Consider the following 26,558-nt stretch of genomic DNA (forward strand, 5'->3'; position numbering starts at 1 on the left):
ATAACATAGGAGCCACCTTGAAGAAACTCCCACTGACTAAATTTGGAACAATTTGAGCATTAAAATAAAAAATAACAGTAATGGATTATAACCCACAGAATAAAATAGGAATCCATGAATCCACACTGCTATAATACTAGATAAGCAGGAAGAAACCTTTTTTAGACTGGAGTTCCAACTAATGAATACAGAAGGAATTCAGGCAAGACACAACAATGAATGCTAAAATTACTGAATGAAAGTAAGATGAGGAATAGACTCTTACACAGTCTCAATGTATCTCTCTACAAAAAGTTTTTTAACTACAAAAGAAAAGAAAAATTAACTTCACAGTGGAGAAACTTAACAGATACCATCCGAATCAAGTATTCAATGTCACCACTACCAGTAATGGGACAAATCAATATCACGTGCCACCTGATAGGATACAATGAGAAGAACACATAACTTCTTCAGTATTCCAGCAAAGAAAAAAATTCATAACCTGGTTATAATCAAGAATAAATATCAGACAGGGGCGCCCGGGTGGCTCAGTTGGTTAAGCGTCTGTCTAACTTCGGCTCAGGTCATGATCTCATGACTCGTGGGTTCGAGCCCCATGCTGGGCTCTGTGCTAACAGCTCAGAGACTGGAGCCTGCTTCAGATTCTGTGTCTCCCTCTCTCTCTGCCCCTTCCCCACTCATGATCTGTCTCTCTCTCTCTCAAAAATAAGTACACATTAAAAAAATTTTTAAATAAATATCAAACAGAACATTAGAAAACTTCTATAAAATAACTGACTTTCAAAAATGTCAGAGTCATGAAAGTCCAGTAGACACAGAGGAAGTCTTCCAGAGTGAAGGAGGCTGGAGACACATGATAGTTGAACACAATGTGTAGTCCTGAACTGGACCTTTTGCTCTAGGGACATTATTAGAACAATTGACATAATTTGTTCACGGATCTGGAAGAAGGTATTAAGTTTGCCATGTTATTCCTGCAACTCTTCTCAGTTTGAAATTACTTGAAAGTAAAAAGTTAAAAAAAAAAAAGAAGTCCAAGCTTATTAGTACTTTATTTTTAAAAAAAAAAATTTAATGTTTATTTTTGAGAGAGAGAGAAAAAGAGAGCAAGTGGGGAAAGTTCAGAGAGAGAGGGAGACACAGAATCTGAAGCAGGCTCCAGGCTCTGAGCTGTCAGAGCTCAATGCAAAACTCAAACTCACAAACCATGAGATCATGACCTGAGCTGAAGTCAGACGCTTAACCGACTGAGCCACCTAGGTGCCCCTCATTAGTACTTTTTTTAAATTCCCAGTATGCAGCTCCAAAGTTACCGAAGCCAGGAAAGGAACATTGGTTGAAAAACAGTAATAACAGCATCAATAAAGTGTCAGAGAAGATGAACTAATCATATGATGTCAACCAACCAATTGTCTCCCCATACTTTTTGGATTTTATCTACTCTCTGCGCATCCCAAAAGGCATCAGTTTTGCTTATTCACATGTTTCCTTTCACATATCCCGTGCACCCATTTAAGACAGCAAAAGATATTTTGAGAATACCGTTTGCAACTACTTTTATCTTTTTCTTTCCTTTCCTTTTCTGCGTCCCTTCCTTCCTTCATTTATTTATTTTGGAAGCAGCATTCATCCTACTGGGAGAACTCACCCTAAACATGGAATACCTTGCTCACCCCTTGACACAAAGTTGCAGCTGATAAGACAAAAGAGAGAAGAGCCACTACACATCTGCCCTTCTTCAGGCCTCTTCATCCAGCCAACAGTCTCTCACACCTGTTCTTCTTTACCACTATTTTCCTCCTTTCTTCTCCGGACCTGGAATGTAAAATTGTCCTTCAAATTAATTAACAAAAGTAGGCCTCTGGCAACTGTTCCGGCCCTACAATCTCAAAGCCCTCACTTGAGATATAAAAAGAAAGGAAATCAGGACTGTGTGCATATTCTTTTTTAACTCTTTTTTTTTCTTTTTCTTTTTTTAACCATCTAACCCATCTTCCCCTGCATTAAGTCTGGGTTAATGCACCCCTGCCACTCGAAACAGCACTTGTCGGAAATATGGGTAATTGTTAAAAGAGACGAAACCTCACTGGCTCTGTACTGAGCCTGGAGCCTGCTTCGGATCCTGTGTCTCCCTCTCTCTCTCTGCCCCTCCCCCGCTCATGCTCTGTCCCTCAAAAATAAAGAAACATTTTAAAATTTTTTCAAAAAGAGAGAAGAAACCTCAGAAGATCAAAATTCAAACTACCTTGACTACAATTAAAATAGCCGCCATTCTGTAGTTATGACAGGAGAGGTAGAAAAAGGACTACGACAAAGAGATAGTCCAAGATGCCAAGCAACGTTCATGTAACACAGACGCATCTGAGAAACAATGGCCTCAAGTTCTATTAGGAGAGATAGTTCAGTTCTCTTGCCAAAACCTACCTCACAGAAACTTAGGAAATACACTGCTAAATAGCCTAGTGCTTTCCTCCTTATAGTCACTCTGATCTGATGATGATGATGAGAATGATGATAAAAACAAAGCAACTAAGCAACTAGGCAGCACTATTTGTGGCATCATAAAAACCATTGCTAATATCTTCATTCCCTCTGAGATCTTTTTAGTCAACAAGTATTGCAACTTAAACTGCATATCACGTTTATTGCTTATGTCCTGTGATGCGATGCTCATACACTGCTGGTGGGAGAGTGCAGTTGCTTGATTTCATCCAATAGCCCCTCTCATTAAGCTGCATCTCTGGGCTGAAGAGAATCCCGGGTCTATGTTCTTCTGGCCCAGGATCTGCCCCACACCTCTGAAAATACTACAGCTTTCCTTAAATACTATGGGTACCACAAGGAGGGAGTTGGGATGTGTTCCACAACTTTCATCAATCTCTTTTCAGTATGGCCACTAAATCAAGTATTAGATTGTAAGGTTTCTTTTCTGAAACTTGTCCCAAGATTACCATCCCTGCAACTTATTTACTTATTTATGAATTCATTTACTCAGCTAATATTTGTGAAGAAACCAGTGTGCACCAGACATTGTTCTTGGCATAGTGAACAAAATGGATTAAAATTCCTGATCTCACGGAGCTTGCATTCTAATATTGGACACAGACAAGGAAAAAAAATTTAAGATAAATGGGAATAAGAGAAGGGACATAGAGAGTGATAGGTCCAGGAAGAGGGATTACGATATTAAACATGACAGGGAAATCCTCACGTTTAAACAAAGACTTAGAGGAAGTGAGGTGTGTGTATCACTGAGGGAATGGGAATAGCAGGAGCAAAGGCCCTGAGACAGGAATGTGGCTGGTGTGTTTGAGACATGGCAAGGAGACCTGCGTGGCTAGAGTAGAGTAAGTTAGAGAGACAGAAAAAGGAGGTGAAATTAGAAGGATAGTGGGGAGCCAATATTGTATAAGGTTTGGCATGCTTTTTATGAGTACTTTGCCTTTATTCTGAGAGTGATGAAAAGTCCTTGGAAATTTTTGAGTTGAGGAATGACATAATCTGTTGTGAGTTCTAGAGAAATCCTAGTGGTGGATTTGATGAGAATTCACATAAAGATAAAAAAGGAAAAAGAACAGTTGTGAGGCCATTGAAATAGTCCATGCAAGGGATGGCTCTGGCCTGGACTAGACTGGTAGCAGTAGAAGTGGTGAGAAGTGATTTGGTTTTGCTAATTGTACTTGGGGTATGAGTGAGAAACCTCAAGGTTGATTCCAGATTTTGAGCTGAGCAACTGGAAGGAGGGGGTTGACATTTATTGAGATGGCAAAGGCTTAGAGAGAGTCAGGTGTGAAAGGAAAGTTAAGATTTTTGTGTTTATACTGCTGACGGTTAAGAATATGTGGTAGGGCACCTGGGTGACTCCATTGGTTAGGTGTCCAACTTTTGATTTCTGCTCAGATCATGATCTCGCAATCTGTGAGATCGAGCCCCACTTCAGGCTCTGTGCTGACAACATAAGATATTCTCTCTCTCTCTCTCTGCCCCTCTTCTGCTCATGCTCTCTCTTTCTCAAAAATAAATGTAAGTAAACTTTAAAAAGAAAAAAGGAATATGTGGCCAAAGAATTGATCATTATATGTGGCAATGTGGAGGCCCTTAGTTACCCTCAGATGAACAGGCTCAGTAGATAGTTGGACGCAAAAGCCTAATTGGAGAGAGTTCAAGAATGAGTGGGAAGAGAGCAGTGGTGACTGAAGAATACAGGCAAATGTGTATAGTGTTTTTTTCTGTAAAGGGTGGTTGAGAAATTGGTATTATCCAGAAGAGGATATAGGATTAAGAGATAGTTTGGGGGTGAGGGGATGGGAGTCAATTTTAACATGCTTATATGCTGATGGGAATGATCCAGTCAGGGAGGAAATCTTGATGTATGAAAGAATGGAGAAAGTTGCTGGAATTATGTCCTAGAATAAATGTGAGGGGATGGGTTCTAGAAGTAAAGGAGTGGGCCTTGGTTTGAGGACAAACAATTCATTTGTAGGAACCAGGAGCAAGACGGTTAAGTGGGAAAATGTGGTAGTGGGTGCTTATGAACGTTCTCTCCCAATTGTTTTTATTTTCTCAGTGAAGATAGGAAGAAAGTCATCAATTAAGTGGGTAAAAAGGTGTTGAAGGTTTGAAGAAAAAGGTAAAATATAATCTATACTAATCTAAAAGGATAAATAAATAGAAAATGGAAACATTGGGTTTTAAGATAATTGGACCTAAGTACCCACATGATATTAGTACACACAAATTTAAAGTTTTTCTGGGGACACTCTATGCCATGTGGGTGCAGGTCCAGAGTAGCTGGAGAGTTGGATTTAATAGGAGAAGGATCAGGCACCTGCAACAGAGGGAGAGTGGGGAATGGGAGACTAAGGGTATCAACAAGGAAGCAATTGTAAATATATACCATGGAATAAAGACTGAATAAGCAGGAAAATAAGGATATGAGGGTTAAAGATAGGGAAAATGAGGTAGATTTCACAGATCATAGGTGCCTGCTAAGTTGAAGGGTTAATTGTTTAATATGAGTTATTGAAATGAAGGAATTACCTTCTTGAGGCACAGTGAATCCCAGAAAATAGTGGCTATTGTATCTCAGTAGGTAATACATTCCTCTTTGCTCCAGAACTCAAATACACATATATCCCAGTATTCATTCATAATCTAAAAACTCTAAGAAAGTTAGGAATAGACAATGACTACCCCAACTTGATAAAGAACATCTAAAACAAACCTATTGAAATCATTCTTAATGGTAAAGATAAATACTTTTCCCTAAGATAGGAAATAAAGCAAGGATTCAGTTCTCACCACTCTTATTCAACATAGTACTAGAAGTTCTAGCCACTGTAATAAGTCAAGAAAAGGAGATAAAAGGCATATATATGGGAAAGGAATAAATAAAAATATCCCTGTTTGCACATGACACAATTGTCTATTTTAAAAATCTCAGGGCATCTGGGTGACTCAGTCAATTAAGCGTTCGACTTTGGCTCAGGTCATGATCTTGTGATTTGTGGGTTTGAGCCCTGTGTGGGGCTCTGTGCTGACAACTCAGAGCCTGGAGCCTGCTTCAGATTCTGTGTCTCCCTCTCTTTTGCCCATCCCCTGCTCACACTGTTTCTATTTCAAAAATAAATAAACCATAAAAAAATTTTTAATAAAAAAATAAAAATCTCAGGGATTCCACAAAAATAAAACTCCTAGAACCTAAAAATTTTAGGGGCACCTGGGTGGCTCAGTTGGTTAAGCATCCAATTTCGGCTCAGGTCATAATCTTATGGTTCATGGGTTCAAGCCCGACATCAGACTCTGTGCTGACAGTATGGAGCCTGGAGCCTGCTTCAGATTCTGTGTCTCACTCTCTCTGCCCCTTCTCCACTCCTCTCTCTCTCTCTCTCTCTCTCTCTCTAAAATAAATAAACACTAATTTTTTTTTTAATTTTAGCAAGGTCACAGGATAAAAGATCTACACAAAAAAATCAATGTTATTTCTATATAGTAACAATGAACAAATGAAAACTAAAATTAAAACACATTTATAATCACTCAAAAGAAAATGAAATATTTACATATAAATTTTACAATACATATACACTGCCTGTATGCTGGAAAATGCAAATGCTGAGAAAAGAAGTCAATAACCTAAATAGAGAGACATACCATGTTCATAGGTTGGAAGACTCAACATAGTAAAAATGTCAGTTCTCTCCAAATCTATCTGCAGGCTTAATGAAATTCCATTAAGGAAATGTGAATTAAACCACAATTAGCTATCACTACATACGTATCAGAATGGCTAAAATAAAAAAAAATAGTGACAACGCCAAATGCTTGCAAAGATGTAAAGAAATTGGATCATTCATGACATAGCTAATAGGAATATAAAATTGTTGTGCTATACTGGAAAACACTGCGACAGTTTCAAAAAAATGAAACATGTGGTTTACTATACACAGTAATTTTACTCTCCAGCATTTATCCCCGAGAAAGGGAAATTTACATTTTCACAAAAACTTGTATATGAGCATTCACAACAGTGTTATTCATAGTAGCCAAAAATTGGAAATGATCCAAATGTCCTACAGTGAGTGAATAGGCAAACAAAGCGGTCATCCCTACTATGGACAAGAACTCAGCAATAAAAAGAATAAACTATTGATACGTGCAATAGCTAGGATGAATCTCCAGGGAATTATGCTGAGTGAATTAAATTATTCCCAAGAGGTTGCATACTATATGATTCCATTTCTATAACATTCATTAAGTGATAAAATTAAACAAATGAAGAATTTAGAGGTTTCTAGGAGTTATATACAACAATAAGGGTGAGTGGGAGGGAAGTGTGTATAGCTATACAAGGTATCTTTGTGGTGATGCAACTGTTTCATATCCTGATTCCTGGTGGTTACATGAATCTACACACGTGACAAAATTGCATAGAATTAAGTACGCATACACCACACATAACACACAGACACACTCCCAAATGGGTGCATATAAAACTGGTGAAATCTCAGTAAGGTCAATGGTTTGTATTCAATGTCAATTTTCCAGTTCTGTTATTATACTACAGTTAACATTGGGGGAAGCTGGGTGATGAATATACAGGATCTTTCTGAATTGTTTCTGTATGACTGCATCTGAATCTCAGTTATCTCAAACTACAAAGGTAAATAAATTATAGTAACTCAGGGAGAGAGAAAGAGAGAGAAGGCTTTTCCTGTGAAGAACAGGTAATTGAAACAACCTTATGCTTTTGAAAAGGAAAGAAGAAATCAAAATCAAGCAATTTTATATCTATAACATATTAAAAGTTACACACCATTTGGGGCATATGTGAAAAATAAAAACAGGAGCATACATTGTTGGTTTTAACATTAATCTTTATGACTATCTCTGGCCTTTTCTCTGTCCAAAAGAAAAATAATAATCTTCAGATCTACTCTGAAGCCTTTCTTAGTATGAGAAGCCTCTGATACCTTTCAAAACAGCTTAGTGTCAGACATTCTTTGAGTATCCTGAGTCTGTAACTTATTAGAAAAATAATTAAGTTGCTTTCTGACCACAACCCAATGAATTCTCATTGTATTCAGTTCCTGATTACTCTCTGATCTTTAGCGTAGCAGAGAAACACCTTTCAGCGCCTTACAATCTATAAAAACACAGTTTGGATGAGAGGAAGCATCCTCAAAGCTGGACTGTCAGACTCCCAGCATGACCTTACTACCTACCATCTTCAACTTCCTTTTTCATAGAGTTTAGCCAGGCCTGACATTTCTACATTCTAAACTGCCAGCATCTAATGATCTCTCTCATCTCTAACACTTATTACCTATACTAATGTGTTTATTTTCAAATAAGTTGTGGAACACGTCCCAGCTCCCTCCTTGTGGTACCCATAATATCTAAGGAAAGCTGTAGTACTTTGAGAGGTGTGGGGCAGATCCTGGGCCCGAAGGACATAGACCCAGGATTCTCCTCAGCACAGAGATGCAGCTTAATGAGAGGGGCTATTGGATGAAATCAAGTGTAAGTTGATGCTTGTTGAAAAATTAATTCACCTCTGTGTAACCATAATAATTAAATTATGGAACATTTCCAACACGCCAAGAAGTTCCCTTGGCCTTTTCTCCACCTCTCAGCCCCAGGCAACCATTATTTTGTGTTCTGTCACTGTGGATTAGTTTTGCCTATTCCAGAATTTTACTTAAATGGAAGCAAAAAGTGTATATTATTTTGTATCTGTCTTATTTAACTCCACATAATGTTTCTGATACTTTTCTACATGATTGTATGTATTACCCATTCACCTGTTGATAGCCATTCAGATTGTTTTTAGCTCCAACTATTACAAATACAGCTGCCATGATAGTCATGTACATGTCTTTGTATGGGGTCACATGCTTTTTCTTCTCTTGGGTAAATACCTATGATTAGAATGGCTCCTAGGATCAAATGGTAGGTATATATTTAACTTTATAAGGAACTGCCAGACTATTTCACATCCCTGCCAACAACATATGAGAATTATAGTTGTTCAACATTCTTGCCTAAACTTGCTTAGTCTTTTGAATTTTAGCTCTTTTAGTAGGCATGTAGTGAAATATCATGTGGGTCTGAGTTGCATTTTCCTGATGATGAATAGTGTTGAAAATATTTCTATGTGCTTATTAACCTTCACATATCTTCTTTTATGAATTACCTGCTCAAGTCTTTTGCTCATTTTTTAAATTAAATTGTTTGTCTTATTGAGTTTATGTATACTGGATAAAATCCTTTGTCGGGTACACAAATTGTGAATATAACCTCCCAATACATGGCTTAGTATTTCATGTTTTCTTAAGAATGTCTTTTGAAGATCAGAAGTTTCAATTTTAATAAGATACAATTTATCATTTTCAAAATTTTATGATTCGTTCTTTTAGTATCTTGTCTATGAAATTTTTGCCTGCCCTAAGGCCATGGAGATTTTTTTCCTATGTTTTTGTCTAGAGGTTTTATGGTTTTATCGTTTATGTTTAGCTCAATAATATATTCTGATTCTCTTTTGATTTAAAAATCACAATAAAGCCAGAACTAGACTCCCTTTGTCTTCATTAATATTAAACTTATTTAAATTGAATTTACTAGTGATTCGGTGTTTTATTTTAAAACCCCAAGAATTACTATCACTCTAATAAATCAGAATAGTAATATCTATTAATGAGGACTCCAAATATATAAACTGCTTAGTTTCTTAGCAAAAACATCACACTTCACATGTACCAAGGTAAAAGCACTAACCATAAAAATTTCCACCTTAATCGTGTTCTTCTCAAGTTCTGTCCCCACTTCTCCCTTTATTCTTGGAAAGATCTCAATAGATCTTATAAGTACAAGTGACCAAAGGAAAGCTCAGCAAAAATTCCACCTCCTTTCATACTCGAGAGTTGGGAAAACGACTACACAACCTGTATATTCTAAACTAGCTCTTGCTCTCTATCTTCTTCCCTCATGACCTAATATATTTCTAATGATCTATGCTCTGAAATGGATTGGTCTCAGGAGACATCAGAGGGGGTTTCATAATGACTTAGGAAAAGCTCTTTCTAATATTAATTCATTTTGTATGTAAGTAATGTGAAAACACATATGAATAAGCATTTTACTCTTTGATTTAAATATCTAATTCCATTAGTTTTATACATACATGTGTGTGAATATATACACACACAAACATATACATGTACAAATATACATACATAGAGAACCAGTGGTCTGTACCGAATGAAAATGAGGTTCCAGACACCATTCTGCTGTCTGTAATTCTGAAGGGGTGATTCTTGAAACTGCTCTGGCCCATTCTCCAAAATAACCCTGGTCTACACGATATGACCTAATATTGTGTTATATAATTTTGTCTTTTAAATGCTTTTGTATTTATAGGTTCTTAAATATTTTTTATGTTTATTTTTATTTTTGAGAGAGATGGAGCACACGTGGGGAAGGGGCAGACAGAGAGGGAGACACAAAATCCAAAGCAGGCTCCAGGCTCTGAGCTGTCAGCGCAGAGCCCGACGTGGGGCTGGAACCCACAGAATATGAGATCATGACCTGAGCCGAAGTCGGATGCTCAACCGACTGAGCCACCCAGGCTTCCCTGTACTTACAGGTTTTTAAATATAATCCCAAAATAGATTCTGAGTGTCTACAATGAGAAGGACACCAAGCTATGTTCTACAGCATTGATCTTAAACTCTGGCTGCATGTTAAAATAACCTAGAAAGTTTTGACAAAGTATCAATGGCCAGGCCTACCCTAAGTAATTGAATCAGAATCTCTAGAGCTGAGATTCAGGGTATCCAAATGATTCCCAAGTTCACACAGATGGAGAGCCATTGTTCTAGATTAAAGTTTTCATATTGAAGTCCCTGAGACCCTTTCAGGGGTCTACAGAGTCAAATGTCAAAACTTTCCCCAAATGCCTATATAATTACTGAAGAGAACTTTCACCATTTGATATATACATTTTGGTAAAATTGGATTGATTTCAGTCAATCATGATTTTGATCTTCATCCTACTTAATACGGTGCTTTTGAAACAGGATATTCTTTGTCAGAGAATAGAAGAACTGACAATGAAACAACAAATGTTCCAGTACTTTCCATCTTACTCAGAGGTTTGGAGTAAGAAAACAAATCATTATTTTCAAGTTCATTCTTCTATGCTTATAGAAGCAATTTGGTGGGAAAGTTTCAAAAGCACCACCTTAATATAAAGAAGAAAATAACTTTTCTAACACTTAATACAAAGTGTTAGAAACTAACCAAAAGCAAGAGGAATGGAATGGAAGGTGAGGTGATTATTCCTTTGGCCCTTCAGGGAGTGTCCTGGGTTTGTGTTCTTGCCAGAAACAATATCTAGCTATTTATGTTAAGCAAGTCAGCTGCTTGAGGTGAAAGCAAGCAGGCTTGAGGAAGACTGCTCTATACACCTTCTCAAAAAAGATGAAGACAAAAACAGAAAAGAGGAAATGATCCAAAAAAGAAAACTGGAAAATATGTTTTTTAGGAGTCATAGGGGAATCAAAAGCCATATCCAAATAATACTGAGCAGATAAATATGGCCTAAAGCAAAAAGAACAGCAAGTTAGTATTACTGGAACTCAAATTAAGTGCATGCCACTTCTCACAAAGTAATGCACCAGATGTCTCTGACTTGTGAAATTTAAATATTCACAAGAAATCATTCTTTGCTATTTAATTGGAAAAACATTATAAAAGTTGATTATGTGCATTTTGGGGAAGGTATAAGGAAACTCATATTTCTTCCATTGTCATTTGAATGTAAAAATGACACAGTTTTTGGAGGATAATATCCATTCAAAGCTAACATTACTTTGACCAAGTAATTTCACTTACAAGAATATATTCTTGATAATCACACATGAGCACAAAGATATAGTCACAAGCACGCTCTTTGCAACACTGTGACTGAGACTAAGCACTGAAAACCTCTTACATAAGGCCATCCAAATGGACAGGGTTAAACATAGCATGGTACTTTGTATTTTGTTGTAGTTAAGAACAATGAGGTAGATCAACAAAATATATGCTATGCCCCCAATTGTGTAAAAATACCTCAACTAAATGTGTGTGTGTGTGTGTGTGCACGCACACGTGTATATGGACTTAATATATAGAAAAAAATTTTAATAATTTCCTACATTGGGGCATGTAATGTAGGAAAAGGTATTAAATATATAAATACATAAATAGATATAAGGATATATGGATGTATGCCTAATACGTGAATATACCCAAATTAGTAAAGGTGAAATTTTTTTTAAGTTGATTTATTTATTTGGGGGAGGGTAGGGGCAGAGAGAAGAGAGAGAGAATCTCAAGCAGTCTCCATGCTGTTAGTACAGAGCCCCTGCAGGGCTCAAACTCACAAAACCATGAGGTCATGACCTGAGCTGAAATCAAGAGTTGGATGCTTAACCAACTGAGCCACCCAGGTGCCCCAGTGAAAGGTGGACCTTTTGAAGACAAAGCAACCCTGCTGCTTTTTGTAAGGGAAAATTCCCACAAGACACTTGAGAAACTTCCAGAAAGACTATAAAATCTTGGAGAGAAAACAACGGTTTGTAGCATTTCGGATTATGGGATAGTGAAGTGCTTTCATTGTGTTTTCTCTCTGAAGGTTGGAGTGTGGGAGGAAAAGGTAGTATGCAGGAAGTGAAGAACTGGAGATAGATAGAGACATAGATATAAAATCAAAGAATAAGATTAGGATTTCTAAATATAGTGAGTTAGGAATGTATTCACATCACACAATTGGTGAGATATTGATCCACACACTATCTGACTTTTTCTGGAGTAATTTATATTGAATACGATGAGTTGGAGAAAAATATCCAAATACAATTTGACAATTTTTACTCTAGAGCATCAGTTTTTCCTACACTCAATGAAATAATTTTTTTAAATATTTATTTATTAATTTTGAGAGAGAGTGGGGGAGGGGTAGAGAGAGAGGGAGAGACAGAATCCCAAGTAGGCTCTGTGCTTTCATTGCAGAGCCCAATGAGGGGCTTGAATTCACGAACTGTGAGATCGTGACCTGAGCTGAAACCACGAGTCAGATGCTTAACCAACTGAGCCACCCAGGAGCCCCTGTGAAATACTTTTTTTAGTTGTTGTTATCCCTTTCACATTTGGGGGTCAAGGTCTAAAAATGTTATTATATGTATAAATGGTTGCAAAGGATATAATTTCTTGTTTGTTTTATTTTTTTTTAATGTTTATTTATTTTAGAGAGAGACAGAACATGAGCAGGGGAGGGGCAAAGAGAGAGGGAGACACAGAATCTGAAGCAGGCTCCAGGCTCTGAGCTGTCAGCACAGAGCCCGACGCAGGGCTCAAACTCACAAACTGCACGATGATGACCTGAGCTGAAGGATGCTTAACTGACTGAGCCACCCAAGTGCCCCTCTTGTGTATTTTAAATAATGACATTTTTAAACAGAATTGTTCTTTCATGTTTAATGTGAGTCAGATGAATCTAAATACCATAGTAATTCAAAGAATACATGAACAAGCTCTCCTTTGTCAGTCTTATTCCTTTTTCTCTCTGAATGTATACTTTCATTTCCCAGTCCCCAAAGAATTGATCTTAATGCATATATTGTTATGCTTGAAAGTATTTTATTGATCAATTTGTCATATTCCCTTTAATAAAATATGTATATAAATTAAATTTTTAATTTTCAAAAATTTATGGGACCATTAAGTATGACGACCTTTCTTCTGGACTAAATTATCATTAAAATAGCTTTTAGTACATAATCAAAATTTAAATATATTTGAAATCATTAGAACTAGTAAATATAAAAGTAAAACTTTATTGAGAATTCATTCCTTAGTGAAATTAAGGTGCTCTTTATTTTTCAATGAGCTCATGTATCCATGGATCATTACTACTTTTATCGAAAATGAAACATCAGTGGAAATTAACAGCCAAAAGAAGAGACATATTAGACCACCGTTAGGAGGTGAACTTATAAATAGTGTTGTTAAATGCATCATTTACAATAGCGTCCACAATGCGTTTCTATTAAATTGCCCAACTGGATTACCATATCCCCCTTTGGAAAAGCTCATTTACCTCCAGGGTTTGTGTGCCCCAGTTTGAAAATCACTGTTACAGAATTATCAGGATGACATAAAATGATGGCAAAGTTCCAACATGTCACGTGAGAAAGTCACTAAGAAAAAGATCAATAATATCATAGTCTCATATTTATATACTAATGTGAAAACAATAAGTAATAAGTAAATCTAATAACATAGATGATAAATAGAGCCTCATCCTGAACACTACAGCTAAGTAAATGATGTGAGATGATGGAAAACTATAATGTATTCCAAAAAAAAAGAAATATTTGAAGGAAGGCAGAGTAGGACTGTATGCCATATGTCCCTTATATACCTGACTGTGGTAGCATACTGAGATGCAGTTAGAAAAATATCCTAGAAGTCATGACTGAAATGGTACTCTTATTAAAATATACCACAGACAACAAGGCCAGTTAGAAGAATTTGATGATGACTTTTTATGCAGATTGTAAATCTTAAAGAAGCCCCATTAAACAGCATTTCTCTTTCCCACCAGTGCTTCTAATAGGAAGATGAAACCAGCTATTCACACACAATGATGGTTTTAAGGAGGCTTACATCAGCTTACAACAAGGATGAGCTAAGGAAAACTTAACCTTTCCTTGGACATGCTCACTCTTAAGCAAAATAAGAAAAAACTGAGACAAACATTCCAATTTGCTGCTGACAAATTTACCAGTTCAAAACCTCTCAGGGACAAAGTGAGTAAAGAGAGGCCCATAGTTTAACTACTTAGGTCCCAAATAAGAAAGATCAGGGTAGGAAATAAATATTCCCCATTAATATAGAGTATAAAACTGGCAAATAGACAGGAGAGGATATTAATTATGAAATTAACTACCTGGACACTTTGCCAGAAGTGTTTCTTTCCTCTTAAATAAACTGTCAGTGAGGTTTTTAATTGCACTTGCCAATACTTTCAACTCTCAGAAAGAAAATGAAATAGTAGATGAAACTACCCTGAACTTATTACTTATTCCTCTTTTTTTAATTTAAAATTTGAGTATGGAATAAAAGGATACCAAAATTCAGAAGATAACAGAGTATGCTGTGAAAAGTAAGTCTGGATGATCTTTAACGAGAGAGGAAGGAATGATAGCCATGGAGTACCTTCCATGTGCCAGCCACTGTTCCAGATGCTGAAGACTCAGGAGTGAATCTGATAGACAAAATCTCTGCCCTAATGGAGCTCATAGGACAGGAGAAGGTATAAGATAAACAATGAATGATGGTAATAAGTACTATGGAGAAAAATTAAGACAGATAAGGCACACAGGGTACACTGGAGGTGGATGGTAAAATCTCACACGTGTTTGGGTAGAGACCCAAAGGAAGTAAGAGCAAGCCCTATGGGTATCTGGAAGAACAGCACTCTAGGTAGATAGATTATTAAGTACAAAGTCCCTTTAGGAGCTCACTGAACAAGTCTGAGATCAACATGAAGGCCACATGGTTGGAGTGAAATGAATGAGGGAGAGAGCTGGAGGTGATAAGTTCAGAGGGGCGGCAGGGCCCTGATTTGAACTTTCACTCTGAGTGAGAAGGCACATCATTGGAGGATTGTGAACAGAAAAGTGACACAATCTTTCTTTTAAAAAAGTCATTCAGGGGCGCCTGGGTGGCTTGGTCGGTTAAGCGGCCGACTTCGGCTCAGGTCATGATCTCTGGGTCCTTGAGTTCAAGCCCCGCATCAGGCTCTGTGCCGACAGCTCAGAGCCTGGAGCCTGCTTCTGATTCTGTGTCTCCCTCTCTCTCTGACCCTCCCCCGTTCATGTGCTGTCTCTCTCTGCCTCAAAAATAAACATTTTTAAAAATTAAAAAAAAATAAAATAAAAAAGGTCATTCTGGTTTCTATTTAAAATAGAGGCAGTTGCAACAATACAGGCAATAGATGACGGCAGCATGAATTTAAGTAGGAATATAGAAGACAGTGTTATGGGTGGGTTAGGATTATGAATAGTTTTTGAATGTAGGAACAACAGATGTGAGATGTGAAAGAAGGAATCAAAAATGAATTCAAACTTTGGACCCATGCAACTTGAAGGAACAAGTTGTCATTTACTAAGATGAGAAAGACTACAGAATACGCATATCTGAAGAGAAATTTACGAATTTGATTTTAAACATACCAAGTTTGAGATGCCTATTAGATTTCCATGTAGAACTGTTGAATAGTGGTTGGATATATGAATCTGGGATTCACTGTTCTTCAAGAGAAATATAATGCAAGTCACCTATGTAATTTTAAATTTTCTAGTAGCCACATTTTAAATAGTTAAAAGAAGTGAAGTTTATACTAGTAGCATATTTATTTTTTAAGTCTCCAAAATATTATCCTTTCAACATGTAATTACTATAAAAATTAACAAGATACTTTACCTTCTAAAAAAAAAAAAAACTAAGTCTTCAAAATCTAGGGTGTATTTTGCACTTCATAGCACATGCTCAATAAAAATAGCCACATTTTAACTATCCAATAGCCACATGTGACTTGTGACTATCTTGTTAGACAGCACAGGTTTTAAAAAAAAATCAATGATTAAACAGAAATTAATGAAATAGAAAAGTGCATATATATGTATATATATACATATATATGCACTTTTCTATACATATACATATACATATACATATACATATACATATACATATATATGTATACATGTATACATATACATATATATATTCTATACATATATGTGTATACATATATATACATATATATCTATTGAATTATAGAAAGAATAATAATGTACTTTAAGATACTTTTGGCAACAAGTAAAAACCTCACACCCCAAACCTCAAACAAGCTTAAAGGAAAGTATGTATCAGCCATTAGAGGAGGTTCTGAAGTGGGGCAAACTCAGTCATGTCATCAAAGCCCAGATTCTTTCCAAGTTTTTACACTATCATCTGTGTGTTGCCTTTATCCCAAGGCTGGTAGACAATGGCAGCAGTAGTCCCAGATGCCACATCCTGATACAACAACATTGAGAAGTAAAATGAAGCATTTCTTCTAGTAAGTGAGAAAACTTTGCCAAGAGACCCACACCACCCTCCTCATAGGATTCATTTCGTATCTCCTTGGCCAAATTGAGCTAAATGCTATTCTTTAACCAATCATTGTCAAGAAGTAGATATGGGAAGTTCCAGTTGTGAATATGATGAAGTAGGCACTTTCCAACCTGTCTGTAGTAATAAAACCAGAAAAATATAAATAGCACAGATAGCTGAGGACTCTTAAAGATGAACATATGCATACAGATTTGGGAAGAGATAGGGATTCAAATCACCCCTGAACCAACCGTGAGTTTATCTCCTTTTTCCTCCAGTATCCCACAGCCTGGTTTCAAGGTAGGTGAAAAAACACCATACACTGGTGTGGATAGAGAGATCTCAAGAAGAAGCCTTCCAGTTCAATCCCACGAAGCACAGAAGTCTACTAGCAGCAGCATTCATATCAGCAGGAGCCCATGTGCACCTAAAACTCCAAGGAAGAGAAACTTTCCTCTCTGACCAAAGGAGCTGTGGTCCCAAGAATGTGGCAAGAACTTCTGTTGCTTTCTCTCTCTCTCTCTCTCTCTCTCTCCTGATGAAAACACATGACTACAGAGGGAACTCTGAAAAGTTGTTGCATGTTTCAGTTTGGTCCTGAAGTTGGGTACAGTTGCAAGAACTATGTGGCAGAGCAGGGATAAATCATACCCCAGCTTTTCAACCAGTGGACTAAAAAGAGAGCCACAGGAACTGTAAACTCCTAAGGAGCTAGCAGAGAGGGAGGAGCTTAACAAAGCAACACTATAAGGCTATTTGTGAATTCCTGGGCTCATCCTGGAGCTGCATATACATGGATCTGATCCTAAACAGTATATCAAAGACTTTGATAAATTAACTGAGACACAAAATGACCCGACCAGGTCCCAGACTGGCCACTGGATATGGGACAGATTTTCATAGTTCAGCAAAGGTTTTGAAATAAACTGGTATTAAAACCTTAACTTATAGAAAGCTGAATGGAATTAATGGCTTGAACCCCAATAGGCCCATTGGCTGCTCAACAAAAATATCAACAATGTCCATAATATTTAAATAAGACCCAAAGTTTCATAACCTCATATTCAAAATGTCTTAGTTAAGATCCAAAATTACTCAACATATAAAGAACCAGGAAAATCTCAACCCACATGGGAAAAAGGTAATCAACAGATGCCAATACAGAGATTACACAAATTTTGAAATTATCTTACAAAGACTTTAAGGTAACTACAACAAAAATTTTCAACACATAATGAATGAATGGAAAGGTAGTAAGTCTCAGCAAAGAAAAAGAAAATGTAAAGAAGACCAAATAGAATCCTTAGAACTAAAAAAATACAATGACTAAATTGTACAACTCATTGGATATTCTCAGTAGCTGAATGCATATGACAGAGGCAAGTCAGTGAACTTAAGGACAGACTAATAGAATCATCCAATCTGAGCAACAGAGAGAAGAAAGCTTGAAAACCTGAACAGGGCCTCAGAGATCTGAGAGACAATACCAAAAGGTTAATATTAATTTCATTAAAATCCCAGAAGAAAAAAAAGAATATAGTACAGAACAAATATTTGAAAAACTAATGGCTGAAAACTTCCAAAGTTTGGTAAAAGGTATAAACTTACAGATTCCAGAAACTTGGTGAATCTCAAACAGTAGAAAAGCCATTAGTATCTTTATATCCATGCTCATGCACAACACACTGATTCTACAGAAAACTAAACAGGAGATCCTTGAAAGCAGCCAGAGAAAAATGACACATTATTTGTAGTAGAACAATAATTAGAATGACTTTGGCTTTCTTGGGGCTTCTGGGTGGCTCAGTCAGTTAAGCATCCAACTTCGGCTCAGGTCATGATCTCGCGGTTTGAGTTCGAGCCCCGCGTCGGGCTCTGTGCTGACAGCTCAGAGCCTGGAGCCTGCTTTGATCTGTGTCTTCTTCTCTCTCTGCCCCTCCCCTGTTCCTGCTCTCTCTCTCTCTGTCTCTCTCTTTCTCTCTCTCTCAAAAATTAACATTTAAAAAAAAAAAAAAGAATGACTTTGGCTTTCTCATCAAAAACCATAAAAACTAAAAGGAAATCAAACAACATTTTTAAAGTGCTAGAAGAAAATATCTGTCAACCCAGAATTCTATATTCAATGAAAATATCTTTCAGGAATGAAGATGAAACAAAGACATTCTCAGGTGAAGAAAAATTAAGAAAATTCATTGCCATTAGAGCTGCTATAAAAGATTTGCTAAAGTAGGTTACTCAGACAGAAGAGAAATGATAACTGAAGTAAATTTGGAATATAATTGATAAAGAAAGAGCATCAGAAATATTAAATATATTGGTAAATATAATATACTGTTTGCCTCCTGAGTTCTTTAAAATATGATTGGTAGTTGAAAATAAATATTATAACATTATAGGTTTACAATAATGAGCTGTACATGACAATTATACCGCAAATGGATAAAATAAAGCCACCTATACTGTGGTGAGATGTACACATTCTGCTTGAAGTACTTAAATATTGATTTTAAATAAACTGAAAAACATTAAGTATGCATATTATAATGCCTAGAGCGTCCATTAAAAAAGTAAATGTAAATGAGGATATATATTTTAAAACATAATAGACAAATTAAAATGGTATCCTAAAACAATGTTCAGATAACCCAAAGAGATGCAGGAAAGGAGAAACAAAGGAATGGAAAACAGAGAAAACCAACAGAAAAAAATGGTATATACCTGAAACCAAATTAATCAATAATTATATTAAATTTTAATGGTCTAAATATGCAGACTAAAAGGCTGAGATTGTTAGAATGGATTTAAAAATTATCTGATTCAGCTATGTGCTGTCCATAAGACTTCACATCAAATATAATGCTATAGATACCTTTACAATTTTTAAAAGGACAGAAACATAAATACACTATGTAAACACTAGTCAAAAAAAGCTGGTAAAACTATGTTAATATCAGACAAATTAAATCTCAGAGTACAGAAAATTAACAAGGTAAAAGAGAAACATAACACAATGATAAAAGAGTAGAATGACCTCATCAGAATATAATAAACCAAAAAATGTGTGTATATAATAAGAGAGATTCAAAAATACATGAAGAATAAAAACTGACAGAATTGAAAGGAAAATAGATAAATCCACAATTACGGATGAAAAGCTCAACACTCATCTCTCATAAATTGATAAAATTAGTAGACTGAAAATCAAAAAGTACATGGAAGAACTGAAAAATACCATCAACAAACTAGATTAGTCAGCACTTAGAGAACATTCTACTTAATGACATAAGAACACGTTATTTTCCATTAGACATGGAATATCTCTAAGATAGACCATATCCAGGATAACAACAACAAAATCTTAGCAAATGATAAAGAATTAAAATCATACAAAGTACTTTTCTGGTCATAACAGAATAAAAGTAGAAATCAATAAAAGATGATTGGAAAACCCACAAACACTTGGAAATTAAACAGCATACTTTTAAGTAATTCATGGTTGAAAGAGAAATTCTCAGTTGAAATTAGAAAATATTTTGACCTTAATGAAAAAAATTAACATATCAAAAAATTGGGGATGCTACTAAAGCAGTATTTGGAGGGAAATTTATAGCATCAAATTCTCATATTAGAAAAGCAGAAAGGCTTTAAATCAATAATCTACCTTCTAGGGGAGCCTGGGTAGATCAGTGGGTGAGTTGGTGAATTCATGCCCCAGGTTGGGCCCTGTGCTAACAGTGCAAAGCCTGCTTAGGATTCTCTCTCTCCTCTCTCTCTGCCCCTCTCCTACTCATGCTTGTTCACTCTCTCTCAAAATAAATAAACCTAAAAAAAAATAATCTAGCTTCTAATTTACTAAACGAAAAAACATTTTTTTTAAATCAATCAGTGCAAGCAGAAGGAAGGAAATAATAAAAGCAAATATCAATGACATTGAGAACAAAAAAAACCAGTGGAGACAAGCAAATCAAAAGCTCTTTCTTTGAAAAGATTAATACAATTGATACAAGTCTACAAAGACTGACAAAAAAGAGAGAGAGAAGACACTATCAGGAATGAAAAAAATCAGGAATGATATCTCAGGAATATTAGGAATGATAAAGCAAATAACATTCCAGACATGGAAAATATGAGGGAATACTATAACATTTTTATGTATAATAACAACTTAAATTGTCCTGTAACTATTTAAGAAATTGAATTCATAGTTAAATACCTTATGAGAAAACAGTCTTTAGCCTATGTGGTTTCATCAGTATATTATACCAAACATTTTAAAAAGAAATAATGCCACCAATTCTATACAAACTCTTCTAGAAAATATTAGAGGAAGTAATATTTCCAAACTCATTTTATGATGCCAGCATTACCCTGATACCAAAACTAGAAAACCAATTCAAAAAAAACTATAGACCAATATTCTTCATGAATAAAAATCCTCAAGAAAGTATCAGTAAATCAATTGTAACAATACACAAAACAAATAATAGAACACAGCCAAGTGGAATTTATCTCAGGAATGTAAGGCTAGCACAACGCTCAAAAATCAACCATCATAATAACAATATAAAAAGAAAAAGCATACATATAATTGTTTCAATTTATGCAGAAAAAGCATTGGAAAAAATTCAACATCTATTCATGATAAAGCTCCATAGCAAACTAGGATTAACAGATAAGAAATCCCTCAACCTGGTAAAAAGTATCTACAAAAACCCTATCAATATCATACTCACATGATGAAAAAACCGAATTTTTTCTCCCTGAGTTTGGGAATAAGGCAAGGATATCCACTTTTATCACTACTAGGAAGGAAGGAAGGAAGGAAGGAAGGAAGGAAGGAAGGAAGGAAGGAAGGAAGGAAGGAAGGAAGGAATGGGGCGCCTGGGTGGCTCAGTCGGTTAAGCGGCCGACTTCGGCTCAGGTCATGATCTTGCGGTCCGTGAGTTCGAGCCCTGCGTCGGGCTCTGTGCTGACAGCTCAGAGCCTGGAACCTGTTTCAGATTCTGTGTCTCCCTCTCTCTGACCCTCCCCCATTCATGCTCTGTCTCTCTCTGTCCCAAAAATAAATAAATGTTAAAAAAAATTAAAAAAAAAAAAAGGAAGGAAGGATAGAAGGAAGGAATGGAGGAAGGAAGGAAGGAAGGGAGGGAGGAAGAAAGAAGGGGGTAGGGAAAAAAGAAAGGCATACAAATGGGAAACAAAGGTATAAGATTGACCCTATTTACAAATGACATAATTGCTTCTGTAGAAAAATCCCAAGAAATCTAAAAACCTTTTTTGTTTAGCAAGATCATAGGATATAAGGTTAGCACAAAAATATATACACATATTTCTATACACTAACAATGACCAGTGAGAATCAAAATTTCAAAAGTGATGCCATTTAAAATATCTCCAAAAGAAGAAATGATGAGGTATAAATTTAACAAAATGTATACTTGATCTGCATCCTGAAAGCTATGAAACACTAATTAAAGAAATCAAAGAAAACCTGAATTAATAATGAGACATTCAATGTTTTTGGGTGGAAGACTTAAGATAGTAAAGATGTCAATTCTCCCCAAATCAATCTATAGATTCGAAGCAAGCATTCCAATCAAAATCCTAGCAGAATGTTTACTGGATGTAGACAAGCTGATTCTAAGCTTCATATATATGGAAATATGGAAAGGCCAAAGGAACTAGAATATCCCGAACAATTTTGAAAAAGAAGAATAAAGTATGAAAAATCACACTATTCAATTTTAATACTTACTATAAAACTGTAGTGATCAAGACAATGTGATATTGGCAAAGGGAAAGATACATAGACCCAATAGAACAGAATAGAGTACAGACATAGAACCAACAAATATGGCCAATTGATTTTTTACAAAGGTAGAAATCCAGTTCAATGAAGAAGGGGTAGACTTTCCCAAAAATGATATTGGAATAATTGAACGTCCATCCAAAAAAAAAAAAGAAAGAAAAAAAAAAGAACTTTGACCTAAATCTCACATTTATAACAAAAGTTAACTCAAAATGGATCACAGGTGTAAATATAAAATGCAGAACTATATCACTTTCAGAATAAAGCATAGGGAAATTCTGCACAACCTGAGATTAAACAAAATGGTCTTAACATATAACACATAGGTATAAATCCATGAAAAATAAAAATTGATAATTTAAAACATTAAATGTTTTAAAAATTGCTCTACAAAAGACATTAAAATAATGAAAAGGCAAGCTACAGACTGAGAGAAAATATTTTTAAATTACATATTTAACAAAGGATTTGCATCCAATATATAAAGAACTATCAAGGGGCGCCTGGGTGGCGCAGTCGGTTAAGCGTCCGACTTCAGCCAGGTCACGATCTCGCAGTCCGTGAGTTCGAGCCCCGCGTCGGGCTCTGGGCTGATGGCTCAGAGCCTGGAGCCTGTTTCCAGTTCTGTGTCTCCCTCTCTCTCTGCCCCTCCCCCGTTCATGCTCTGTCTCTCTCTGTCCCAAAAATAAATAAATGTTGAAAAAAAAAAAAATTTTAAAAAAAAGAACTATCAAAACTCAACAGTAAAATGGCCCAATTAATAAAGGGCAAAGGACTTGGAAAGTCACTTCACCAGAGAGGACATATTTAAGTTATATGAGCATTGGAGAAATGGAAGTTAGAACCACAATGAGATACCAGTACATACCTAAAATACTAGCTAAAATTAAAAAGATTAACAGACAATACTGTGAGCAAAGATGCAGAGTGAGGAGGAGTCATAAATTGCTGATGACAGTGCATGATTCAGTCACTCTGGAAAATGGTTTGGCATTTCTTATGTTAAATATACACTTACCATATGACTATCAATCCTACTCCTTAGTATTTGCCCTAGGGAAATGAAAACTATGTTCACAAAAATACTTGCAGGCTAATGTTTACTACAGCTCTATTCATGATCATCAAAAATTGGAAACAATCCAGATGTCCTTCAACAGGTGAATGAGTAAACAAATTGTGGTTCATAATTATAATAAATACTAGTCCCCACAAAAAGAAACAAAATATTGACACACACACACAATTTAGATGAATTTCAAGAGCATTATGCTGAATGAAAGAAGCCAGTCTCAAAAGGTTGCACACTGAATGATTACATTTATAAGACACTCTCACAAAGATAAAATGATAGTAATAGAGACTTGATCAGGGGTTGCCAGGGTGTATGGGTAAGGGTGAGGCTGTCACTACAAAGAGATAGCACAATGAAGTTTTTGAGGGTGATGGAACCATTCTGTATCCTGACTGTAGTGGTGGTACCGTCTATCCATGTATGTGTTAAAATCTTTGGTATTGTGTGGACACACACACACACACACAGTGAATTGTACATTAATTTACAAAATAAAAAGCAAGTAAAATGGATTAGGCACATGATTGCATGTAAAGGGGAGCGCTGGGTAAGGATTGGGATAATTCAACCACACAGGAATCCTTTTAGGAAGAATAAAGGGAAAAACTTGTGTTCAATATACACAACCAGCAGTGATTAATAAAAGCATGCAGTGAAGGACAAATGTAAGAGAGTGGCTTAGATCTTTTAGAAATTGTGGTAATGGATAAATTCTAGATGGAATTGAGATGTATGAAAAATAATGCAAAAATGAACTTGAATTTTTTTTTTTTTTTTTAGTTATTTGCAGTAAAAATAAGGAAGCAATAAACCCTCTGCTAAGGGCAGATGGTATAAGGTTAACAGATGTCAGAGGGAACATGGGACTATCTAATTGTCATTATGCCTCCATTTTATCTACCAAGGAGAGGACCTCACATACTCCAAAACAGAATGTACAACATAATTCCACTTAAGACAGACAAATAGATGAACAGACAGATAGATACAAAGACACACACATACGTGTATGTACATGGAATAACATGAGAGGATATACACTGAAATGTTAGTCATTATTTCTAGGTTGTAAGAGTTTCATTTTCTTTTTGCTGTTCACATGTATTTTCTGAATATTCTTCAATGCACATTTATTAACTTTAAAAGAAATCAGAACAAATAAGTGATTTTAAAATGAAAAACAGGGTGAAACTAGGGTAACTTTAAGAAAACAGAAGCTCCAAGTGAGAAGGTTTTAAAAGAACATGCAGGTTTTATTAGAGTTACAATTAAGTACTCCCCAAAGCACCACAAGAACGCTTGGCGAATAGAACACATGTGAAAGTAATTCTAATCTTAAAAAAAAAATGTCAGCTTCTGAAAACTATAGCAAGATCCTACACCTAATTACTGAAGGAGAGGATTTGGAGAATTTAGAAAAGAAATACCACTAGGATCCCAGCTTAGGCTCACTAAAAATAAGCCATGAAAGACTATTTCTTTTCAGACAGTTAATACAAGAAGTCCTCAAACCTGACCTATTCAACATGTTTTTCTCTCTTTCTGAAGATAGTATCTTGATTTTACTTTGGGAAATTATTTTGGTTATTTGGTAGACTTCTAAAACTTACCGTGTCCAATAGTTAATCCATCTTTTCCCCTAAACCTCATCCTTCTTGTGTCTTTCTCATCTCAGGACACAGCAACTGCAACCTTCTGTTACTCAAGCTACCAGCCTGGAATCATCCCTGACGCATCTTTCTTTCTCACACTGCACCTTCAAAACCATCTGCAAATATTTTGGTTTTACCTTTAAAATACATCAAAGATCCAACCACTTTCTTACCATTGCTACTACTGTTACTGTTACTATTGTTACTTACCATTGCTACTGCCCACACCCAGTACCATTCACCATCTTTTCTCATCTGGGTTGTTACAGTAGCCTCCAAGTGAAATCCCTACTTCTCTTCTTGGCCACCTACACACCCTACTATCCTTTTAAAACACAAATTAGGTCATGTCATTCCTGTTAGAAAATTCTCAGATGACTCTTCATTACTCACAGTGAATGCCAAGGTCCTTACCATGGCCTTCAAGGCCACCAATGAAATGCTTGGCTTTCTTTTCTCCCTTCTCTCTTTCTTGTTTATCTGGCTCTAGCCAGGGTGCCTCCTTGCTAGGCCTTGAACCAGCCATGCACATTCCTGCCTCAGGGCCCTTGCACTTGCTCTTTCCTCTACCTGGGAGTCTCTGCCTCCAGATCCCCACATAGCTAGGATGACCATAGGTCATGGTTTGCCTGAGAGAGTCCCCATTTGTGCCTGCTATCCCAGAATGACAAGCACAATCTTAAAAATATCCATATTTGGATGATAAGTTATATGATCACACTATTCATGGCTCACTGCTTCATCTTTTTCATGTCTGCTCAATCTCAACTTCTTGAAGACTCTCTGACACCCAATTTAAAATTGTAGCCCCACCCCCAGCATATTTAGCCTCTCCTTGTTTTAGGGTTTTTTTTCCTTTATGGCTCTTTTCACATCTTGCTTTACTATATTACTTTCTTATTTATTGTGTTACTCTCACATGGAGCTGTAAAGCTCCATGAAGGCAGACGTCTTGCCTATATTATTTTCAGTATCGTGTCCCCAACACCTAAAACAGTGCCTACTATAAAGCAGTTCTCAATAAATGTTTATTAATAAATGAATACACAAATGAGTGCCTAGAAACTTGTTTTCTCACCAGATATCAAGGGGAAAAAAATACGAATTTATCTTTGGGAAACTTGAGGAAAAATAAATATTCTATAAAACATTTCTCAAAGCCACATTATCCAACATGCCTTATTATCTAAATAAAATTCATTGTTCTAGTCATAAAAGATGTTGGAGTTTCTACTTTAGTATTTTCCTGTTTCAAATAAACATACATAATTATATTGAATAAATATGTGCCAGGATTCATTTATTCCTTTAG

General features: G+C 36.0%; 1 protein-coding gene across 1 annotated transcript in view; it reads left to right on the top strand.

Moving 5' to 3' along the window:
- Nucleotides 1–18,636, top strand: part of LOC147579037 (uncharacterized) — a 31,787-nt gene extending 13,151 nt beyond the window's left edge. Inside the window, exon 2 of the mRNA XM_086712808.1 lies at nt 16,989–18,636. The gene's annotated coding sequence lies outside the window, so the exon portion shown is untranslated. The remainder of the gene's footprint in view (nt 1–16,988) is intronic.
- The last annotated feature ends 7,922 nt before the right edge of the window (nt 18,637–26,558 follow it).

This window comes from Puma concolor, chromosome B4 (assembly GCF_028749965.1).
Source record: "Puma concolor isolate L17-30 chromosome B4, mPumCon1.1.hap2, whole genome shotgun sequence".
NCBI lineage: Eukaryota > Metazoa > Chordata > Mammalia > Carnivora > Felidae > Puma > Puma concolor.